The sequence below is a fragment of the Melospiza georgiana genome, chromosome 2 (assembly GCF_028018845.1).
Source record: "Melospiza georgiana isolate bMelGeo1 chromosome 2, bMelGeo1.pri, whole genome shotgun sequence".
Taxonomy (NCBI): Eukaryota; Metazoa; Chordata; class Aves; order Passeriformes; family Passerellidae; genus Melospiza; species Melospiza georgiana.
In genome coordinates, this window is record NC_080431.1 from 1,394,041 (window position 1) to 1,407,834 (window position 13,794).

General features: G+C 43.4%; 1 protein-coding gene across 2 annotated transcripts in view; it reads left to right on the forward strand.

Annotated features, from left to right (window-relative positions):
- Positions 1–13,794, forward strand: part of FCHSD2 (FCH and double SH3 domains 2) — a 119,930-nt gene that overhangs the window by 72,450 nt on the left and 33,686 nt on the right. The window lies entirely within an intron of this gene.

A 13,794-nucleotide genomic window follows, 5' to 3' on the forward strand; every position in this document is an offset into this window, starting at 1 on the left:
ATTCCTTTTTTTAAAGTGGAAAGTTTGCCCCTCAACGAAAAAATAGCATTAAGATAAAGTAATTCTGAAGTCACCAGAGATTTCCATGTTCTTCTATAAATCTCTTTTATTATTTCAGTGCTACCAATTCTTTTAAGATCCTGTAAAACTCCCTTAAAACTGCAGAGGGGACTTGTGCGAGTGCAAGAGCTATTGTTTCGCTTCCGCTCCTTGTCGGCTGCCGGCCGCAAATATCCCGTGATCCCAGTGTGGATGGCATTATCTCCAGCCTCAGGTGGGCACAGGGCTTTCCTTGCCAGGCAGTTCATGAGGGTGCCTGGCCTCCCCATGGCATTCCCACAGAGGGGGTGGCTGGAGGGATCACGCTCAGCACACGATCCCAGCGTTCCAGAAGGTGCTCGCTGTGGCTTCCACAGCAGCTGATCCTGATCCCACACTGCTCTCCATCTGTCTCTTTCCCCCATCAAACCTGGGGGAGAGGAGTTCCAGGCTGTGGTGTAGTTCTGCATCCACACAGATGATGTACATCATTGCTTGTGGTCTCTTGTTCCGTGTTTTTCTTAAGTGCTCATCTCTCACCTTCCCAGCTGGTACCTGACAAGTGCCTTACAGAATTTTAGGTGTTCACAGTCCGTGGAATGAATATGTGCTAACTCCATTTGGGAGTTCTTGGATTCCAGCTGACTGTGAGCTAATGTTCGCAGGGAAGTGAAAAGAGGATTTGCGCTGGAAATGCAGCTTTTGATGTTAATTTTGGTAAAACCACAAGCAAGGGAGGTTTGTTTGCTTTAACAGTGAGTGCTCTTTGCACCAGTAACTGTGGTGTGTGTCTGTCATGGAATCATGGAATGGTTTGGGTTGAAAGGGACGTTAAAAACAATCTATTCCCACCCCCTGCCATGGCAGGGACAACTTTCACTGTCCCAGGGTGTTCCAAACCCTGTCCAACCTGGCCTGGGACACTCCAGGGATCCAGGGGCAGCCACAGCTGCACTGGGCACCCTGTGCCAGGGCCTGCCCACCCTCACAGGGAACAATTCCTTCCAAATATTTCATCTATCCCTGCCCTCTGCCCCCCAGTTCTTACATTTCCAATTATATCTTTATTTTTTCATAGACAAAATGTGGATTTTCAGTTTCAAATCCAGCACTCGCCCCCTGAAAAATCAGGTTGCTCATCACGCAGACTTTCCACACGACCTTGAGGCATAGGAGTGGGGCTGAGTCACAGCTGTTTCTGTCGTGAAAATGAGAAAGTGTGGTGGTCACATTGGCCTGGGGACAGTCAGTTTGTCCCACCTCGTGTTTCAGTCACAGATTAATCCCTTCATGAAGCATTTGACCCAAAGAAGTCCATTTATTTCAGCAATCCAGGTGTTTATTCCTCCATGGCCGGGCAGAGCAGCATGGCAAAGTCTAATAGGGAACTCAGGGCAACTTAATTTATTTCACCATGAAAAATGGTCATTGTTTTGAGATAATTATTTCTTGATAATATGGTTGGCTTTTCAGTGAGGTTTCCTTTGGTGTTTTCACAGAAATAACTTAAGAAAAGGGTTGATTGTAAAAGTGCAGTGTGGTTTTTACAGATGCTTATGGAAGAAAGGCATTCCCTTGTCCTGTCCCTCCGTCGTTGTCCCCAGTTCCTCTCCAGCTCTCCTGGAGCCCCTTTAGGCCCTGCAAGGGCTCTGAGCAGGGCAGAGAAGAGAATGATCAGGGATGAAATGAGGGATTTAAGCTGAATGTAAAACAAGGAAAATTACTGGAAAGCTAAAAAAAAAAAAAAAAATTCAAAACCCCTGCTAGAAAGAGGGCACCAGGAAAGCAGTGTAAGGATTAGGATTGGGAAGGAGTTACTTGAAAGGAATCTGGGAGAAATCTGGTTGAGGAAGGCAGCAGAAAACCTAAAAAACCTAAGACACTTTTTTTTTTTTTTTTTTCTTCATTTAAAGATTTTATGCAGAAATTGTCTGGGATTTGAATGGGGCTGCGAGATATTTTGGTCAGCCGTCATAAACCCTCTCGCTGTGAGCAGGAAATGAAGCTGCCATCTTGTTTCAAAGCCATGCTGCAGCACAATGAGAGCAGCTCCCAAAATACAAAATACCTCGCTGTGCCAGAGAGCAGCCTTGGAGCTCAGGAAGCACCTGGGCTGCTCTGTTTGGGAGGCAGGTGGGGCGTGCAGCGTTCCTGCCCTAGGATTCGTGCAGAAAAACCTCCCAGACAAACGCTTCTCAGGGTTTTGTTTGCTTGAGGCCTTTGTTTGCTTGAGGCCTTTGTTTTTAGCAGCTCTGCTGGGAGAACTGAAGGAGCGGGGAAAAGTTGCTTTTTTCCTCAGTGTTTTGGGGTTTTTTTCTGCTGTTACTCATAGCCACCCAGTGTGTCAGCGAGTTACCTGGAATGGACGTGATTCCATTGAAACCAGGGGGAAAACTCGTGGATTATTCTTAAAATTGCATGTGTGTGCACATGTTTTGTCTTCTTAATTAGATATTAAACTGATAATTGTCCTGTTAATTGAGATGTTTAACTGTAAAAGTTACTGAAAATATGGAGAGCTCAGAGCCCTTCCATTGCCTGAAGGGGCTCCAGGAGAGCTGAGAGGGACTTGGGGACAGGGGCTGAGGGACAGGACACAGGGAATGGCTCCCACTGCCAGAGGGCAGGGATGGATGGGAGATTGGGAATGGGATGAGAGGAGTTTAAGGTCTCTTCCCACCAGCCCATCCTGTGATTCTGTGACTCATCTTCTGTCGTCAGTGGCAGGACAAAACATTTCTGAGTGACTTCGCTAATGAAAGCAGCAGAAGGATTATAACAAGAAGATGAGGCCCAAAATAGCACAAGGCCAATAAGTGTGAGATGGAAAATGTCACACTGAATTTGAAGTTTAATTAAATCCCTGAAAACGTTATGGGGAAAACGGGAAAATGGTTTCTAATCTACAGCTGTCTTGCCAAGAGGGAGGCAAACCTGGGCAGCTGACAAATTTAGAGGTTTATTCTTTCAGCTTCCAAAGCTCTGCTCTGTTTGGAGACCATGTAGGTGTTTTGGGGTGGCTGGAGGTGAGGAGCTGCTCATTCCCTGTGTGGACAAGGGCTGATTGAGCTCTGGTTTTTGCACAGTCTTTAGAAAACCTTCTTGCCTTGGAATCCCTTCCTGCAGCTGAAAATTCCTATTTAGTTTTTACAAATTGCTAAGGAGATAATGAATTGCAAAGCTGGCCCCAGAAGCTCAGTCATGCAAAGAGCAGGAGGAGGAGTGGGAATGCTCCGGTGTGGTTTGTCCCCCTACCTGCAGCTTTGATCCCCAAAAGGAGAATTCCCATCTGTTCAAGTTGTCATCTCTGCTTGAAAAGCTTTGCAGCCAGGCTAGACCCCCTTGGTGTGGAGGGAAGCAAACATTCCCTGCCAGTGGCTTCCTTAAATCCCTCATTCCTGATGGCTGACTTGTGGGATGGTGTCATCCAGCTGAAGGAGGATATTATTTCATAATGTTTTACAAATTATCAAAGCCCTAAGGTAATTGCTCGTAGGCTTGGAATGCTAATTAAAGGAATTAATCTCTCTCTGGTATTCCCAGTGTTGCTCATGGATAATGGGAAGAACATTTTCCATGCACTTTCCTTGTGATACCAGCATTGTCCAGGGCATCCAGCAGCACCTTCCAGCTTCCATGAGGACCTGCTTAAAAATCCTCATGGAATTTTTAAAACTTTGGGAAAGTTTCAGTGCTTGGGTTCAAGGCTTTTAATCTCACATAAAAGTCATGGGGAGCTGAAAATTATTCAAAATGAAAATGAAAAAAAAAATTGTTAGGAAGAATCATGACAATATTCTGGGATTTGGATGCCTGAATTTTCTTGGGGATAATCTTCTTTTGACTGGAGTGTTAAACCAGGTACATGGAGATGTTAAAAATCAGGTTTCTAGTTAAAGCTCAAGAGTATTAGAAATCAAAATTTTAAACAGCTCCTATTAATAAAATTGTACAGTGTTTACTATACTAGATCTGTATATATTGAATATAATAATTTAACAGATGAGAATTCAATTTACTAAGAGATAATTTTCAAAACCACAGAATTCAAAGAAAAAAGTGCATAAAAAGAAGATGGCAAATGTAAGAAATACCTTTTTTCCTACATAAAATGTTCACAGATGTTTGTGGCTCTGTGTGTACCCAAATAATTCAACATTTTTTGATAGCTGATCCGCTTCTGTCAGGCTTTGCTGTTCTCACTGGGCAGTCGGATTCAGTCTCAGTTCCTTCAGCTGGATTATTTTAGTGTATTTTTATGGTATTCATATCTGACTTCAGGTCCAGATGCCTGGATTCTATCTCAGGATTCCCACTGAGCACAGACCCTTCTCTCTGGCTGGGCCTGGGAGCCCCATTTCTAATTTAAAAGGGGATATGGGAGCATTCAGTGAATTAACTTTGCTGAAAGGCTCAATTTATTTAATAGCACAGACCGAGCACTGAAAACAGCCTTGTATCAAAGAAATGCCAGCCCTGCCAGATCTTGGGATGTCTCTTCCTGTGGGATTTCAGTCTCCTGCTCTGCTCTGCCCACACAGAGTCAGGAGGGCCTCTGAGCTGTGGCACTGTGAAATTAAGGAGTTTTTAAAAAGGTTGGAGTATTAATCCCACAGGGATGAAATAAGTTTGAAAAGGAGCTTAACTTTAATGCAGTTATGTTCCACAAATACTGTCAGGAGACCAAAGTATATTTAGGTATTCCCAATCAGGCCACACTTCAGGAGTGATTTAATTAAAAGATTTAACAGAACTAGATCCCATTTTTCTTCTTTTTTTTTTTGATTGATTTTTGTTACCCCTCACTGTCCTGTCAAACAGTAGAAGATGAGAAAATCCTCTCAGCTTTTGGAGCAAATGGCACAGCTGGTGATTCCATCAATCCTTGTTCAGGAATACTGCTTGGAATGGGGATTCTGTGCCAGGCTTTGGGATGGGGGTGGGGGGAATCTGTTTGTGAGAGGCAAAAATCTTCCACAATATTTTTAATTATGGACTTGAGGCTCAAATTATCTTTGTCCTCACCCACTGGTGCTTACAAGGAGTGCAGGCATAAATGGTTAGTGTGATTCCCCTGGAGATAATTGAGAATGGACTCCCAGAAGTAAATAAAGCATAATTGGCACCCCGAATTCCCGAGTGGGCTTTGGGAGCCCAGGATTAACCTTCCTGCTGCACTGCAGCTGCCATACCTTGGGCATTACCCCCACCACGTTTTCCCTTTGCTGTGGGACATAAATGCTGTCGTTGTTCTGTGATCCCATAATTGCTGCAGATAATCACAGTGCTGTGACTCTGGGCCATTTTCCCCATAAGAGCACATTTGTGCAGATTGCAGAAATTCCTAGAAATAGTTTTGTTGGGTTTGGTCCTTGCATTTTAGTGTGACTGGCAGAGTGATGCTTTTGTGGGGTGCCTGTTCAGGAATGGGAGGGTTCCCTGTGTGAGATGCACTCTGCCCTTTTCATATTGCTGAATTGTCTCATTTATTAGCATAAAATTTAATTGAATTTGTAATTTGAGTTGGAAAATGCCTGAATATTCTGAATATCCTGACAAGATACTGGGTGAGAGAGAGCAGTGTTACATTTGCAGGACCACATCAAGCTGCAGGTTGAATCTCTTTGGCATGATAAGAACATGAAAGGCTTGGGAATATATTAAATTATTGGAATTTTTAATACTGGGATATTTCCATCCCTGAACCTATTCTGTGAGTGGCTTTTGAATGGCCTGTTCACTGAATGCAGGTGACTTGAAACACACATAGAGAAAAAGCAGATGGAAGTGATAAATCCAAGGAGCGGTTGGGAACAACAGCCTGTGCTGGGGCAGAAAAGGTTTTGTTGAAGAGATTTATCTGAAGAAATAAATGAAAATGGTAATACAGAGATGGAATCAGCTGAATTAAAACCTAAACCCAGCAAAATAGGTGGTTAAAAAAACCTGTAAGAGTGCAAAGGAGTAAACACTAGCTCCTGAGGAATGTTTATGCTCAATATCTGATTATTTTATATTTTTTATACTCCTTTTTAATACATTTTATGTTTCAGGGGAGTATTTTTAAGAAAGTGCTTGTTTCTTCATTTTTAGGAACATATTAAGAAAATAGCTTAAAAATATTTGAAGGAAAATGTTTATTAAGAAACATTGAGATTTGTTGTGAAATGCATTTTCATGTGCACGTCTGTGTCAGTTTAAGGTTTCTCTCTCTTGTGTTGTTGTAATATAGAAAAGATTTGGACTTTGTGTCTGAGTCAGGGATGGTTCTCCTGTAGCATGAGAGTTCCTATGGAGACCTCCTGGTAAATCTGGAATTCTGTAAGGAGGAATTCCCAGGGCTGGTTTTCTGTGTGAGATTTGGGTTTGCAGGAGGTAAAAATAATCAGCTCTGGCTTATTCCCAAAAAAGCAAAGTGCATTTCTTTAACTTACCTTCCAAATCATGTTGAAATATCAAAATATTTGTTGAGCTGAGCAGCAAAATTATTTATTTTTGGGTAAGAACTGAAACTTCCAGACAGAGCACACACCCCTCCCCTCTGCTGTTCCTCAGACATTTTATGATGGTGACGATGGTCTTGTGGTCAGCAGAGGAATCCTTGAAGAGCAGAAATGGTGTCAAAGTGCTGAAGGATTGAAATGCACATTTTTCCACATGAGGGAAGCCAATTATCACTGGCATGAGCAGCGTAGAGCACTCTGTACTCTCCAGATGCAAAGATTTCATTCTGGTGACAGCTCTGCCACAAAGTTGTCTTGCAAATGTTGGATTTGAGCCAGAACTTTTTTTTTTTTTTTTTCCCTCCAAGAATGAGGAAGTACAAAAGCAAAGATGCAGTTTATTAAAAATTCATCCTGTCGAAAGTGGAATTCCCCTGGGATTTATTTCAGAGCTGTGCAAGAAAAAGCAAACTAGATCCAAAAAGTCTTGGGAGATACTTTTGGGGAATGTATTTCTAGATATTCCTAGAGTCTGTTTTTCTCTTCCAGGGTTTTTTAAGCAAGCCTTACATGGTAGAATTTGTAGATCTGCTTTTCCATGCTTATGGCAGTCTCACATCAGGGTGTTCTCACTGATTTCAGTGGAGTTCTCCTTTAACCCTGCAGTGTTAATTTAGTGCTGCTTTCACCAGGTAACTCTCAGTGCTGTCAGCCTTGTGGCAATTAAAGGAATTATAAAGGACATTTCCTTCCATGCCTGTGTTCACCTACCAGACCCTCATCCAGAAATTATTGATAATAACAAGATTTGCCTCCACCATCTCAATGGCACTGCCATGAGATGGTGGAGGCAAATCTTGTTATTACCAATAATTTTGCTTATTCTTGTTCTAAAGGGACGTTTTTCCAGCACTGGGGGAGGGTGACAGGCATCTGTTGGTGGCTGTTCCATATTTCTGTGTGCTCAGAGGAGGCTGCAGCTCCCCAACAACAAAGGTTTTGTCAGTAAAAACAATGACCCTGGCGAGATTGTAAAGGAACAAAATGATGTGCAGAACAATCATCAAGTGACTAATGAGAGCAAACAAAGAACTTGCAAACAAGCCCCAAACTCCTGACAGCAGAAAACACAAAGCTCTGGGGTAAGGGAAAGTGCAGAGAGTGTTCGTGGGCACCCAGCTGAAAGGAACTTGGGGCTCTTGTGGTCTTCCAGCGTCCTTTGTTCCCCTGTCGGCCTGGTGAGAGCTCCTGCAGGGTGTGGGAGAAGAGGGAGCTCCGAGTCTCATCAAACCTTGTCGAGTTAAAGAGGTTTCTATTCCTATCGTGGTATTCTCCTCCTGGCTCTTGCTCTGCTGGTTTTATTCCCAGGTTGTCATGTGTCTCTGCTCTTCAGCTGGAGTATCTTGTGCTCCCTTGTTGGGAGGTGGTTGGAGCAGATGCACTCCAGGATAGCAGGATGTGGATTTGGGGAAAGCAGAAAGAAACAGGAGAAATTCATTACCCTGACAGCAACAGGACAGTGACACAGTTGTAGAAATTCCTTAAAACCGCTTTCTGTGGAAGTTCAACAAGGAGCAGAGGCCAGAGAGGGTTTTTTTGTGGAGACTCTGAAATTCTTCTTCACTCAGACCTGCTGGCATCCTCTGGGCCTGCTGTAACAGCTCCATGTCTTTCCTGTGCTGAAGGCTCTGGATTTGGATGCAGTGCTCCAGGCACTGGATTTCAGATATTCCCAGGCAGAACTAGGTAGTGATACTTCAAGAGTGAGCTGCATCTGGACCTCACTAAGGCAGACTTGTCAGTACAGCCTTTGGATGTGTAAGATTATCCTGAGATACAGATAATTTTACAGCTTTACATTATCCCTGCATTGCTTTGGATGCAATTTCTGTTAACCTGAAGTCCTGATTTTACAGAGCTAAAATTTAGGTGCTCTCCCTGCAGGCTGAGGAAGTCCAGCACTCACTTCTTGATCCAGGGAGGAGAGTTGGGGTTTGCCCTCAGCTTTTCCTGGGAGCTTTCTCTACTTGCACAGCTCAGCAGAAAAGCAGGATTTTCCCCCAGGAGGGAGCCTGCAGAGGGCAGGCTGGGCAGCAGCTTCCTGCCACTTGGAAATCAGGCGGCAGCCCTGCAGTCCCTGATGGGCACTGACAGGGTGCTCTTGTTCCTGCGGGGTCTCTGGGAATGCTGGAGCCTGATGCCAGCAGCTCCAGTTGCTCCAGGGACCCTGCTGGGGCTTTGTTGGGAATTCAGACATCAATGCTGTGTTCTGTTGACAAACACAGCCCTGATTTGCTTCTGCATTGTGGGAGATCTTGATGGAGTGGAAGGCATTTCAGCAGAGACAAATGCTGCAGGGATGGAAGAGTTAAAAAGGAAAAATAAGCAGCTTTTCTTGTGTATTAGGAGAAATTGATGCCAGGAATCAGCATTTTTAAAGGAAAACGATTGTGGAATGGAGCTGTTACCCAGAAAGGATGGGCTCTGCTGACCTTCCTTCCTCCTTCTCCTGCCGTCCTTGGGAAGTGCTGTTCCATTTCACGGCTCTGAATTGTGCTGAGTGTGGCAAATCCAGCTGAAACGGGCTCTTGACTTTGTTCTGAGTTTCAGATGAGTTTTTAAATGCTTTATCCTTCACTGTCAGATAAAAGGAGATTTGTTGCTCTCTTTGGGCTGAAATACAGAGACTTCTCACCGTAGAAAAGATTGAAGTTGAAGCCTTAATTCTAACTTATTTCTTAATTCTGAGAATACCTGTTGACCAGTTATTATTGTCTCTACCCTAACCTTTTCTTTTAATATTCATTCTATCTTTTCTGACACATAAAAATGAAAACCCTCAGTGGAGTGTCATTTACCACAATCATTCAGCTGAAAATTCCCAGTCTGTGCCATCCATGAGATTGCTCTGTTTATTAGTGGATTGGAGGCAGGAGTTTCAAGCACAAGCACTCAAAAAACTTCACTCAGCATGTTTGTTCTGCAATTCAGATTGTTGGGCTTTTAATTTTAAGTAAGGAAAAGTTTTGAGTAATATTACAGAAAATAAAGGGTGAGAACTCAAGTCCCTGTTCTTAATGGATTCCAAGTGGTTTTCAAAGCAAAGCAGATCAGGGATAGATAAAACAGGGGGTTAAATGCAAATGAGAGCAGGGTGGTAAAAGAATTTAATTTGAGTTTTTAATATAAATATATTCGCATACAAAATTAATATAAATATAAAATAGAGAGTGGGATCTATGATACAGATCTCCCTTTGGACTTGGGAGCTGAACAGGAAAACAGCTCACATTACCAGGATGCAACCCCATTGACTGCACAGAGAAGTTGCCACTCCGCAGACACAATGATTTTTGTTCAGCTCATTTCTTCCCCTTATCTTTCAGTTTTCAGGCTGCAGCCCAGACAGGGGAGGGTCAGCTCTAATTTTGTGCTGTTCCCTCCACCCATGTGAGGAAATTCCTTGCCTTCCACATCAGTTCTATCGTTTCCGGTGGCAGCTCGGGGAGCCTTTGCCAAGGATTTCAGTGGCAAAAAAACCACCCCCAAAAAGTGCTGGGTGGCACCAGCTCAGGGAAGAATGGGTGTTTTGAAATGAAAAATTAATCTCACAGAGCCACAGGATGGTTGGAGTTGCGAGGAACCTTAGAGATAATCCCATTCCACCCCTAGTTCGAGGATGTTGGTTCTTGTCACCAGCGTGGGGTGAGGGAGTTTAAAATGCATAGAAAACATAAATGTGTGTTTGCAAATATCCAAATTGTTTCTAGCAGTGGTGATTCAGATGAGACTGGTGTGAATTAGTCAGTGAAACCCACATGGCTTTACAAGTGTGCCTGTAATTGAGGGTTTTAGCCTAGCACTGGTTTTGGTGCCTGGTGGTTAAATGAGAGGTTTAGTTTGAACCCCTGAATTTAAAGTGTAGAATTTAAAGTGTAAAATTATTACCCACAGCTTCAGCACAGATTTTAGGAGTTTCTGTGCAAGACAAACAGGAACAGAATACCAGGAGTATTTCAGAAATAAATGGCACAACAGGGAAAACTCGCCTTCACACAACTCTGCTCTGAGTTGTGTTGGGCAGAGTTTCCATTTTTAATTTCTGTTTGCTTTTTATATAAAAAATACAGAGGAGTTCAGCTTGTTCTCTGTCTTCTCCAAGATACTGAAATGGTAATTTTTTAGTAGAGTGTGGCTGAGACCTGTAAATGTTTTAGTGAAGAGACCAAAGTCAGTCACAGAAATGAAGATGAAAATTCTACACAGGGTCTGTTCTGCATTGTATGTTATTTTAAATGAGTAACAGCCTCCCAAAGGCAACCAAATGTCCTAATAATAGCTAAAATACTTTTATTTACATATTTGCTTTTGAGGGAATTTTCATAGAATGTAGAATCATTAAAGCTAAATTCCCAAAATGTTTGGTATCATCTCTTGAAACAAAAAAACTCTCCTGAAAATGATCTGAACTGGGACTGAAGTTTTGTTTCAGGGAAAAACTCTCAAAGTTGTACATGAATCTTTGATGTTGAAATCAGCAAAATGTTCTTGTCCCATTCCCCCTGTATATAATTTTATTGGTTTGAGTTAATATATAGGATCTCTTCTAAAAATAGGCTTTAATTTAGTTGTGTGTCCATTGTGTTTATTAACAGCTTCAACTCTTCTCAGCCCTAATTCCAGCTTTTATCTTCTCAAGCTTGGACACAGGGGAGGTAGTTTTGTACCTTTAGTATGGCAATTCTGCTGTAAAGAAATGATTTCTGAAAAAACAGTGACTTTTTTCTATCCTTGGAAATTGTAATTTTGTGCTACTTAACTTCGTATTATCTTGGGTTTGATGCCAGATTTGTTTTTTAAAAAAAACAACCTTGATTTCCTTTTGAAGTTGACAAAAAGACAGGTTTTTCAGTGGGATTGTAATACAGTAAGTGATTTAGTGCTCTCTGGAGAGTCAGAAAGAGAACAAAAGCCATTGTAGAGGAATAATGGGTGTTGGGTTTTTTGATTTTCTTTTTTTTCCCCAGTTTCCCCTCCAAGTTGTGTGATGAGAAATTTTGAAAAGACTTTTCCTTTCAAACCCTGTGATGTTCAGTGGTTTGGGTCAGAGTGTTTGCGAGTGAGTGAGATTCAGCTGATAAAACCCCATGTGAATGTTAATTTATATCCTACAGTTCAGCAAGTCAAGTCTTTTGTTTTAAAATGAACACGTGCAGCTCGATGTAATAATTGCCATTTTACAGAAAGGATAAATCCATTATTGCTGCAAGTCTGGAACCAGCCAGCTCTCTGATGCTGTGGCTGATGGAATGCCACCTTTTCTGTGCTTTTTAGCCTGTGTTGAGGCTGCTTTCTCAGCACTGCCTGTGTGATACTGCAGTGGCTTTCAGAACTTCAGGTCTGGCAGCTCTCATCGGTATTTAAGAACTTCATCATGTTGAAACTGCTTTTAATTAATGAAAGGAGCCAGCCTGTAATGCAGTTCTCACATGCTGACATACCCATGTGCTCCCTGATGTTTTGCCACACTTTGCTCTGATGTCCTTTCTTAAATATCTTTATTTTTTGTACCCCGCTGTGGGGGTTTCTGCCATCTCAGCAGAGCTGAGGTCATTGCAGGAGGAGGGGGGAGATAATGAAGTTGATATTACTGACATTTCTCCCCTTTTTGTTTTTGGGGTTTTTTTACTATTCCTTGAAGTGCAGGCTGCAGCTGGACATGAATTAATGCCCGGTGCAGTGTGGATGATAATTGGAGGGAATGAGCACGTGTGGGGCTGGGCTCTGTGAGCTGATGGTGGGGGCACTATTCACGGTCAGTGACGAGCAATGGGCCCTTGGCATCCTGCCTTTCAGCTGACCTATTTTAGCCATCTATCTTGGAGAGGGATCAATCACAGCACACAAGTACCAGCTCCTCTCCACTGGCTCTGCAGAGCACCCAGAGTGTGGAAAGCCAGGGCAGAGCTCAGCATTTCAGACTGAAATGTGATGGCACGAGCCCTTGGTGCGGGGGCTGACGTAAAAACAACATTTGGGTTCGATATGGAGCTGTGAAATTCTCCTTTATGGCACCGTGGGATGAAAAGAGTCACAGCTGCTTTGCAAACGGAGCACTTAGAATTGCTTTGCCAAATTGAAATGGTTTCTTTACATTTGTTAGCAGAGTTGTGCTCCAGCCCTGGTGTTTGAGCTGAAAAGCTTTAGGAGCAGATAGAAGGTGACAGTTCTCTGTTTTGGGGGAGTTTCAGGCTCCCCGTGGTCCCCCAGGGAGAGCACAGGCAGTCTTGGCAAGTTTACCATCATTTGTGTTCTCTGTGAGCACAGGGCTGAGCTGCTGCTGGGCTGGATGTGGAATGAGTGCCCCTGGGGTGGGGTGGTGACTCTGGCACTTGTGTGTCCCTGCAGGGCTGAAAGCACAGGGAATGTTCAAATCCTGTGAACCCACAGCAGCACAGGCAAGAACTGAACCCGTGTCTGTGTATGGCTGCCTGCTTTCTGTGCATTTGCTGCTGGCAATTTCCTGATGCTTTCCTCAATTGGCTCTAAGCTGGTATTACATAACTCTTGAAATAAGAATTTTTTAAAATTCTACATAACAGTGATTGGTGGAGCTGACAGCACTGGCAGGAGGCTGGAGCAGTTATCCTGTGGCTCTTTCCCAGCCATTCTGGGAAGTCCATCCTGGGGCAGGAGCTGCCCTGGCTTCTGACCCCTCAATCCAAGCCTGAATGAACCCCTGAGTGACCCAGCTACATTGTGGGGGCTTGGGAGGAATTCCCAGTTTGCCACTGGTTTGCCATGGTGGCTTCCTGATGGCCACAGAACTGCTAGGTTTGAGGCAGGTTGAATGGGTAAGGCTGGAGGAAACAATCTGCTAAAACTTCCTTTACACTTGGAAGGTGCATGGTGAAGTGTGTAGTGTGGGTTTGGGATATCAGAGTTTGGATGTGAGAATTCCAGTCCCACAATTTGATTGTCCCCTCAAAGCATCCCTCACTGAAGGTGGCTGTGGGAAAGCTTTGCAGAGGAATGATCTCTTCTGCTCTTCCTAACTTCTGAGGAATTCCATGAAACCTTGCAATGGTTTGGGTTGGAAGGGACCTAAAACTCATCCAGTTCACTCCTGTAATGGGCAGGAACACCTTCCTCTACCCCAGGCTGCTCCAAGCTTTGTCCAACACTCCCAGGATTTGTGTCTGATTTTTTGTGTCTCTTCACCTCACCTTAAACATCGGTTTGATTTTTCAGGGCCAGAAACTATTCCTGGAGTCTTGCACAATTTCACTCTTCCCCCCCAAATTTTCAAAAT